The sequence below is a fragment of the Phyllobates terribilis genome, unplaced genomic scaffold (assembly GCF_046119375.1).
Source record: "Phyllobates terribilis strain yellow unplaced genomic scaffold, ASM4611937v1 Scaffold_7__3_contigs__length_470593459, whole genome shotgun sequence".
Taxonomy (NCBI): domain Eukaryota; kingdom Metazoa; phylum Chordata; class Amphibia; order Anura; family Dendrobatidae; genus Phyllobates; species Phyllobates terribilis.
Genome location: NW_027362767.1, coordinates 424740421 through 424750872, shown reverse-complemented (window position 1 = coordinate 424750872; position 10452 = coordinate 424740421).

Here is a 10452-nt window from a genome sequence, read left to right as displayed (position 1 = left end):
AGGCATTTCTGCTTAAAACAAACGCTCCCAATTTGACAACTAATTTAATAGAAGCAGAAAAAAGCAGCGCAGATACACCCATGTTTCAAAGAGAAAAGAAAACTTTTTTTATCACATTTTTTTTTGTTTTTGCATATTGGGCTTTTTCTAATTTAATCAATTCGGAAGCCAAATTAAAAAAAAAATTCCAAACCAAAATACCTCAATAATTGACTTTTGCTTTTCCATTGAAAATTATTGCAAACTAAACTTATTCACAGTGTATTTAATGTGTTTTTTCATGTGAATTTTGCAGCAGAATTTGCTCCAAAATCCACATAACGAAAACTGTGTGGATAAATCCGCTGTCCTCCGTGGCTGCTGATGGTCTGTGATCTCTGGGCGCCTTTTTTGCTCACCAGACCCTGAGACGTCATGTTGTCTTGGCACGATGCGCGTCATGATGGCGTGTGAGGACATGAGTGGACGCCGGACCAGGGCAGCGCGTATCGCATTGCTCATCTCTGGGTCCTGGAAGAGATACATAAGTGATGTCCATGGTGCCACCGTTACCTTCCACCACAACAGTGTAGAGAGGGGCAGATGACAGCAAATAAAAGGAGGTCTGGACAATCTTTGGAGGCTGCGGGCCGTTTTTAATAGGTGTTAGTAGATGACAGCCAACCTGTACAGGTATAGTGAGCCTATTCATCAAAGAAGCTACGTGTTAGAGAGGCAGGAGGACTGGAGGCACGGGGACTGGAGGCAAGGGGGCTGGAGGCAAGGGGACTGGAGGCAAGGGGGCTGAAGGCAAGGGTGCTGGAGGCAAAGGGGCTGGAGGTAAGGGGACTGGAGGTAAGGGGACTGGAGGCAGGGGGGCTGGAGGCAAGGGGGCTGGAGGTAAGGGGACTGGAGGCAGGGGGGTTGGAGGCAAGGGGGCTGGAGGCAAGGGTGCTGGAGGTAAGGGGGCTGGAGGCAAGGGGGCTGGAGGTAAGGGGACTGGTGGCAGGGGGACTGGAGGCAAGGGGACTGGAGGCAAGAGTGCTGGAGGCAAGGGGACTGGAGGCAAGGGGACTGGAGGCAGGGGGACTGGAGGCAAGGGGGCTGGAGGCAAGGGGACTGGAGGCAAGGGGACTGGAGGCAAGGGGACTGGAGGCAAGGGGGGCTGGAGGCAAGGGGGCTGGAGGCAAGGGGACTGGAGGCAGGGAGACTGGAGGCAAGGGGACTGGAGGCAGGGGGACTGGAGGCAAGGGGACTGGATGCAGGGGGAGTGGAAACAGTGAGATTGGAGGCAGAGGAACTAGAGGCATGGGGCTTGAGACAGAGGGACTAATGGCAGAGGGATTGGAAATGGAGATTGGACCCAGGGGGATTGGATGCAGTGGGACTGGAGGTAGGGGGACCGGATTCAGTGGGATTGGAGGCAGGGGGTGGATGCAGTGAGATTGGAGGCACTGGGGCTGGAGGCTAGAGGAAGTAACATGGGTTTAAGAAAGAAGGATCACTTGCTGTAACTGAGTTGGCCTGTGGGGGTTGTCATGGAGCCAATGGTGAGCTAACTGGGCCTTGACTAGCAGTATGGGGATCCCTGGCCATCTTCTCGGAGGGTGGCACACTGCAGTGGTTCTGGAGCTGAGCTGTGGAAATTGAAGCAGCGGGCCAGCAGTGGTGGCTCAGATTTAGGGGGGCTGATATTGGGCCGGGGCTGAGACGGATCCTGGTCCCTTCGGGCAGTTGTGCATTTAGGCCTGGTTACCCGGCAGGCCTGGCTGTGGTTTGGCTGCTAAGTCCAGGAAAAATGTGGTCTGAAACGGAAAAGCTTTGTGTGCCGCGAGTTTGCAGTTGTGATTAGTTGGGATGAATTCTATTTCTTTACTGTCGTCTTCTTTTTCTATTGAAAACCCCACGTAACGCCATGTTCCTCTGAAGGACAACTGAAGTGACGACCCAACAGTTGTCTCTGTGTCCTGGCAAATCCACACCCAAATTCAGACCACCTGTACCCAAACCAAGGACATCTGACCTAGCATCTTCTCTAGCAGGATTGCTGCCCTCCTCTATACAAACAGTGGGGAAAATAAGCGTTTGATACGCTGCCGATTTTGCAAGTTTTCCCACCTACACAGAATGGAGAGGTCTATAATTTTTATTGTAGGTCACTTCACCTGTGAGAGACAGAATCTAAACATAAAATCCAGAAAATTACATTGTATGATTTTTACATAGTTAATTAATTTGCATTTTATTGCATGAAATAAGTATTTGATCACCTACCAACCACCACGAATTCTGGCCTGTTAGTTTTTCTTTAAGAAGCCTTCCTACTCTGCACTCATTACCTGTATTAATTGCACCTGTTTGAACTTGTTACCTGTCCACACACTCAATCACTCTCCAACCTCTCCACCATGGCCAAGACCAAGAGGTGCCTAAGGACACCAGGGACAAAATTGTAGACCTGCACAAGGCTGGGATGGGCTACTGCACAATAGGCAAGCAGCCAGATGAGAAGACAACTGTAGGCACAATTATTAGAAAATGGAAGAAACACAAGAGGACTGTCAATCTTCATCAGTCTGGGGCTCCATGCAAGATCTCGCCTCTTGGGGTAAGGATGATTCTGAGAAAGGTCAGGAATCAGCCCAGAACTACACGGGAGGACCTGGTCAATGACCTGAAGAGAGCTGGCACCACAGTCTCAAACATTACCTTTAGTAACACACTACGTCATCATGGGTTAAAATCCTGCTGGGCATGCAAGGTCCTCCTGCTCACTGCAGCACATGTCCAGGCCCGTATGAAGTTCGCCAATGACCATCTGGATGATCCAGAAGAGGCATGGGAGAAGGTGAAGCATGGTGGGGGAAACATCATACTTTGGGGGTGCTTTTCTGCAAAGGGGACAGGACAACTGCACCGTATTGAAGGGAGGATGGATGAGGTCATGTATCGCAAGATTTTGGCTAACAACCTCCTTCCCTCAGTAAGAACATTGAAGATGGGTTGTGGTTGGGTCTTCCAGCATGACAATGACCCGAAACACAGAGCCAGGGGAACTAAGGAGTGGCTCCGTAAGAAGCATTTTGAGGTCCTGGAGTGGTCTAGCCAGTCTCCAGACCTAAAACCAATAGAAAATCTTTGGAGGGAGCTGAAACTCAATATTGCCCAGCGACAGCCCCGAAACCTGAAAGATTTGGAGAAGATCCGTATGGAGGAGTGGGCCAAAATCCCTGCTTTATTGTGTGCAAACTTGGTCAAGAACTACAGGAAATATCTGACCTCTGTAATTGCAAACAAAGGTTTCTGTACCAAATATTAAGTTCTATTTTTCTATTGTATCAAATACTTATTTCATGTAATAAAATGCAAATTAATTATGTAAAAATCATACAATGTGATTTTTCAGGATTTTATTTTTAAACTCGGTCTCTCACAGGTGAAGTGACCTACGATAAAAATTACAGATCTCTCCATTCATTGTAGGTGGGAAAACTTGCAAAATCGGCAGTGTATTAAATACTTCTTTTCCCCACTGTACTTATTTTACATACTTTTACTTACACATAACTTCTCTACACATCCTTATTTTTCTATGACCGTCTAATAATCCATAATCTCTGATAATCCGGCACCCATCTCCTTGTAAACATGGCTGGCATGAAGCCATATCTATATCTGACGGGTCTGTCTGTACGCAGCTGTTGACCCGCTGTAGGTCGGTGGGAAGTGTGTGTTAATGATGTGTTGTGCGCCCGCGCCGTGGTGTAAGAGTCCTTGAATATGTTTGCACACCCTTATCGCTCACACTCAGCCTTGTTCACACTGTGTATGTCACACGGGTTACTTATTACCTGCCCGCACCTCATCCAACCAAAGCCTCGTTCTGCCGCCATCTTGGAAGGCCTTGAGGAAATAAGATAAAGAGGTCGCTGGTCTGAGTCCCCGTCCTGTGAGATTTGAGGCCACGCTTTCATGTACTGATTTTGTCAGTATTTAGCCCACGTAATACCGCCGTATGGTGCCAAAATAATACTCCCCGAAAGAGTTTGTATAATACCATCATATAGTACTAACTTATCACTGTCCAATAAAGATGCTGTGCCGCCATAGCCACACTTTTAGGATTCAGGCTGCCATATGCAGTGCAAGTAATGCCGCCAAATAATGCTGATCCTATATAATACTGCCATATAGATACCACATATTACTCACGTCCCCAAATAAAACTACCATAAGCAGCTGAATAATACTAAGGGGTATTATTGCGCTCTAATAAGGTATACCGGCCACTGACTACCTCAGCACATCAGATCGGTAGGGGATAGACAGCGGATAGCACATATAGGAGCGCTCAGCCCGATCCCCCTGCTTCATGATTAAATGTGCGCTGAGGACTGGTAATAAGGCACCGTACAGACACACCTTTATACCTCCCTTAATGTGTTTAATCTCAGACGCTTCCCCACATCATGGAGTCACGTAAAAATCTAAGCCTTCATTCATCCGGCCTGATCGCCATGGTAACATTTCTTAATTCCTCCGCGCGCTCTCCCCCGGTGTGTTATACATCGGCCTGCACAGTCCTCACATCCTAATGATGAGAATTTAAAGGAGCAGATTTTATATTTATCCCAGCATGATCCTACGAGTATCGGGAGAGGACGAGGCATTGAGCGACATTTCTAACGATATCACAATAAGATGTAAAATACAGTAATGGTAGGAGATCTGTGATCACGAGCCTCCTATAGACGGGTTGTTATACGGACCGGTCGCCTGTAATACTATGTAATGTTACCGATCTAAATGCCGCTGTTCTCCTGAATCCGGCGATGTTTTCCTTTTTCTCCTGCGCCCCTCTATTCCTGAGATATGGCCCCCTATTCCCTGTATGTATATCCGTTCGTGTTAGCCAACTGGGTGTGGTCATAAAATGCCCCTCTGTGGTCATATTCATGAGGACCACACCCACTTGTTAGCTTTATATGGAGGGAAGAAGAGGCCATGTCTCAGGAATGAAGAGGCGCAGGAAGAAAAGAAAAACATCGCCGGATTCAGGAGAACAGTGCCATTTACACCAGGTAATAAAAATTACATATTTAAGAAAATTATATATCTCTAGCGGTTGTTTTTAGGCAAGATAAAAGAGGCAGGGGTCCCTTGTTGTAGACCCTCATCTATCATCCATGAACATTTGTTGTTATGGCAGGATCGGCACAGGTATGTCCTACTAAGACAGTGATTTCTGCAGGATGGGTGCAATAATTAATTTCACCTGTGGTGGCGCTGCAGAAAAATGATGGGATCTCTGCATCAAGACACCATGTGATCAGCCTATTGTCACTGTACAGTCATACATAGGTTGTAGTGGAGAAGCCCTTTAATGGTGTAAATGGAGCTTTAGACTGTAGGAAGCGGACAGATTACAGACTGCATGTAACATCGAACATATCTGCAATATCCTGCTGCCCTTACCCAAGATGTCAAGTAGAACGGCCCAGATAAGACACAGCAGCCATGTGTCATACAGGACAGCAGATATAGACACCGCGCTGATTACCCTCATACATACAGCCCTGATCATGTAGGACATGTACATGGCAGCTATTATAAGCAACATGTACACTCATCGCTGATTATATCCACTACCGACAAACGTAACCTGCGTCTTACTGAGTTCTGGTTTCTCCTTCAGTCCTGTTGCCCCCAGTGTATAATATCCGGCCCCATTACCCCAGTGTATAATATCCGGCCCCATTACCCTAGTGTATAATATCTGGCCCCATTGCCCCAGTGTATAATATCCGGCCCCATTACCCCATTGTATAATATCTGGCCCCATTACCCCAGAGTATAATATCCGGCCCCATTACCCCAGTGTATAATATCTGGCCCCATTGCCCCAGTGTATAATATCCGGCCCCATTACCCAAGTGTATAATATCCGGCCCCATTGCCCCAGTGTATAATATCCGGCCCCATTACCCCAGTGTATAATATCCGGCCCCATTACCCCAGTGTATAATATCCGGCCCCATTACCCCAGTGTATAATATCCGTCCCCATTACCCCAGTGTATAATATCCGTCCCCATTGCCCCAGTGTATAATATCCGGCCCCATTGCCCCAGTGTATAATATCCGGCCCCATTGCCCCAGTGTATAATATCCGGCCCCATTGCCCCAGTGTATAATATCCGGCCCCATTGCCCCAGTGTATAATATCCGGCCCCATTACCCCAGTGTATAATATCCGGCCCCATTGCCCCAGTGTATAATATCCGGCCCCATTACCCCAGTGTATAATATCCGGCCCCATTGCCCCAGTGTATAATATCCGGCCCCATTGCCCCAGTGTATAATATCCGGCCCCATTGCCCCAGTGTATAATATCCGGCCCCATTGCCCCAGTGTATAATATCCGGCCCCATTGCCCCAGTGTATAATATCCGGCCCCATTGCCCCAGTGTATAATATCCGGCCCCATTGCCCCAGTGTATAATATCCGGCCCCATTACCCCAGTGTATAATATCCGGCCCCATTACCCCAGTGTATAATATCCGGCCCCATTACCCCAGTGTATAATATCCGGCCCCATTACCCCAGTGTATAATATCCGGCCCCATTGCCCCAGTGTATAATATCCGGCCCCATTGCCCCAGTGTATAATATCCGGCCCCATTGCCCCAGTGTATAATATCCGGCCCCATTACCCCAGTGTATAATATCCGGCCCCATTACCCCAGTGTATAATATCCGGCCCCATTACTCCAGTGTATAATATCCGGCCCCATTGCCCCAGTGTATAATATCCGGCCCCTTTACCCCAGTGTATAATATCTGGCCCCATTGCCCCAGTGTATAATATCCGGCCCCATTGCCCCAGTGTATAATATCCGGCCCCATTGCCCCAGTGTATAATATCCGGCCCCATTACCCCAGTGTATAATATCCGGCCCCATTGCCCCAGTGTATAATATCCGGCCCCATTGCCCCAGTGTATAATATCCGGCCCCATTGCCCCAGTGTATAATATCCGGCTCCATTGCCCCAGTGTATAATATCCGGCCCCATTGCCCCAGTGTATAATATCCGGCCCCATTGCCCCAGTGTATAATATCCGGCCCCATTGCCCCAGTGTATAATATCCGGCCCCATTGCCCCAGTGTATAATATCCGGCCCCATTGCCCCAGTGTATAATATCCGGTCCCATTGCCCCAGTGTATAATATCCGGCCCCATTGCCCCAGTGTATAATATCCGGCCCCATTGCCCCAGTGTATAATATGCGGCCCCATTGCCCAAGTGTATAATATCCGGCCCCATTACCCCAGTGTATAATATCCGGCCCCATTACCCCAGTGTATAATATCCGGCCCCATTACCCCAGTGTATAATATCCGGCCCCATTGCCCCAGTGTATAATATCCGGCCCCATTGCCCCAGTGTATAATATCCGGCCCCATTTCCCCAGTGTATAATATCCGGCCCCATTACCCCAGTGTATAATATCCGGCCCCATTTCCCCAGTGTATAATATCCGGCCTCATTACCCCAGTGTATAATATCCGGCCTCATTACCCCAGTGTATAATATCCGGGCCCATTACCCCAGTGTATAACATTCTGTTCCATTGACCAGAGTATATAATATCCGCCCCCACATCCCCGGTATATAAAATCAGGCTCTATTGTCCCCAGTGTATACCATACAGCCCCATTTACTCTGGTTCATAACCACCGGACCTTTTCTCCCAGTGTATAACATCCGGCCCCTCTCCCCCAGTGTATATGACTCGCCCCCTGGGCCGTGGGGCACTCGGAGCCGGGCAATCGGGAAACGATGCGGGTAGTAGTGGCAACCCAGTTCCGTGGCTCAGGGTGGTCAGACCATTGGTAGTCTGCCATGCGCTGTTGGTAATGTCCGACTACGCCACCCGTGGATTGCGGTCAGTGCGAACCGCCGCTGCAAGGCAGACCGCTGGGGCTGATGGTGTATGCAGCTTGGGTAGTGTGACTCCCCACGGGAAGAGTGCGGCCCCAGGGCAGTATAGTAGAAGATGGGGGTGATGGTGTAGGGCGTCCCAGCGCCGTTAGTGCTGGAGGAGCAAGGAGCACACAGACAACAGGTTGCAGTCCAGGGTCTTTACTAGAACAGGTGAACTGACCCACAAACAGGCCCGGCTAGGAGGGGGAGCCTGGACGTCTGAGAGCAAACGGGAAATTGGCCCTGGTCAGGGTGAGGGTGTAGGCCTACCGTGCTTTCTGCGCTCCTTCTGGCTATTTCCTCCTTATAGGGTAACAACCCACATTCCCGAGCTCACCGTGTCTTCTCGCCCGTATGGCTTGCAACTTGGGTCCCTTTCTATTCCCGGCCTGGTACTGCTTTGCTGGTCCCTTCTGGTGTGGCGGAACCTCTGGGCTTCTTAGGCCAAGGAACATACAGTCCCCTGCGGACTGGTTATCTGCTGTAGGACGTGGAATCCTCACAGCTCAGACGCCAAAGTCTGGTAAATTTGGTTCTTTGTCTGCCAGGCGCACTTCACCTCTTGTCCCTGGCTTGTGACTCTCCTACCGCCACACGTCCTCTTAGGGTGCAATACAACTGTCTCTCCCTGCTTTGGGACACCTCTCAATCCAGAGACAGGTCGTCCAGTTCTCCCTAACCCTGCCCCCAGTTCCAGCTTTTATAGGGGCAGCCTGCTCCCCCTACTGGCCTGAGACAGGAGGTATTGCATGCTAATGTTCCCCTGACCAGAGAACCTCCCCCTTGCTCTCAGACACAGCTTTATTATATTTGTGGCATCCAGGCCAGGGTGACACATATAACATCCGGCCCCTCGCCCACAGTGTATAACATCCGGCCCCTCGCCCACAGTGTATAACATCCGGCCCCTCGCCCACATTGTATAACATCCGGCCCCTCGCCCACAGTGTATAACATCCGGCCCCTCGCCCACATTGTATAACATCCGGCCCCTCGCCCACAGTGTACAACATCCAGCCCCTCTCCCCGGTGTATAGCATCTGGCACCCCGCCCCCAGTGTATAACATCCAGCCCCTCGTCCCCAGTGTATAACATCCAGCCCCTCTCCCCCGGTGTATATGATGCGCCCCTGGGCCTGTGTCGCGCTGCGTTGCGCACGCGGGAGCTTACCCGGAGCCGGATCTGTTGAGGGTTGTAGTCTCGTGGCGGTGACCCGGTCCGTGCCCAGGGAGTCAAACTGAGCGGCGATGTATCAGCAGTAGATGTTGGACGACTACGCCACCCGTTGAGTACAGCTAAGGAGCTGCTGCTGCAGGGCAGACCGCTGAGGCCGGTGGTAGGATTGTGCAGCGTGATAGTATAACCCCCAACGGGAGGGGTATGGCCTCAGGGCAGCCGACGTGGATGATGGGGGTAGCAGGAACCACTCAGAGACCGTACGGTGTAGTTCAGGGTCTTTACTGGTGACAAAGATAGACCCTCCCGGAGTACTGGCTAGCGATCGGGGCCTGGTCAGTCCTTGAGCAGATGGGATCTCCCCTGGCCAGGCGGAGTTGTAGGCCTCCCAAACTGACCGTACTCTTCTGGCTACCTTGCTAGAGGCGGGTATAAGTAGCCCACGTCCCTGAGTGTACCGTGTGGTGCTCACCCGTATGGCCGGTGACTCGGGGCCTTCTAGTAGCTTCCGCTCCACGACAGCGGTGCTGGTCCCATGCGTGTGACCGTGCCTTCGGGTTTCTTGGCCAGAGGACCTGAAATCCCCTGCCTGACGGATTCTGCTGCTGGGTAGGAGTTAGTCCCCACAGCCTCGGACTCCGGGTCCGGTAAGAAATCTTCTCAGTCAGGGCGAGCTCTGCAGCTGCCAGCCCCTGACTCCTTGTAACACTGCTCCCACAGAGCTCCTGTTGTTTCTTCCCATAGCTGCTTCTCTTCTCTTCTCTACTTCTGGCATGGCCCAGGAGCTGGGCCCAGCCGGAGCCACAGCTCCCTGTCAGCCCTCCTGGCTGAACTCTCCCTCTGAACTCTCTAACCCTGCCTCAGCCCCAGGTTTATACAGGGGAAGTTCTTCCCCTCCCAGGACTGGGCAGGAGGTGTGGCATGCATAGGATTCCTGACCAAGAGACCTCCCACCTGCTCTCAGACATAACATTGCTGTTACTGTGGAAACCAGACCCCTGGGGTGCCACATATAACATCCGGCCCCTCGCCCACAGTGTACAACATCCAGCCCCTCTCCCCGGTATATAGCATCTGGCACCCCGCCCCCAGTGTATAACATCCAGCCCCTCGTCCCCAGTGTATAACATCCAGCCCCTCTCCCCCGGTGTATAACATCCGGCCCCTCGCCCACAGTGTACAACATCCAGCCCCTCTCCCCGGTATATAGCATCTGGCACCCCGCCCCCAGTGTATAACATCCAGCCCCTCGTCCCCAGTGTATAACATCCAGCCCCTCTCCCCCGGTGTATAACATCCGGCCCCTCGCC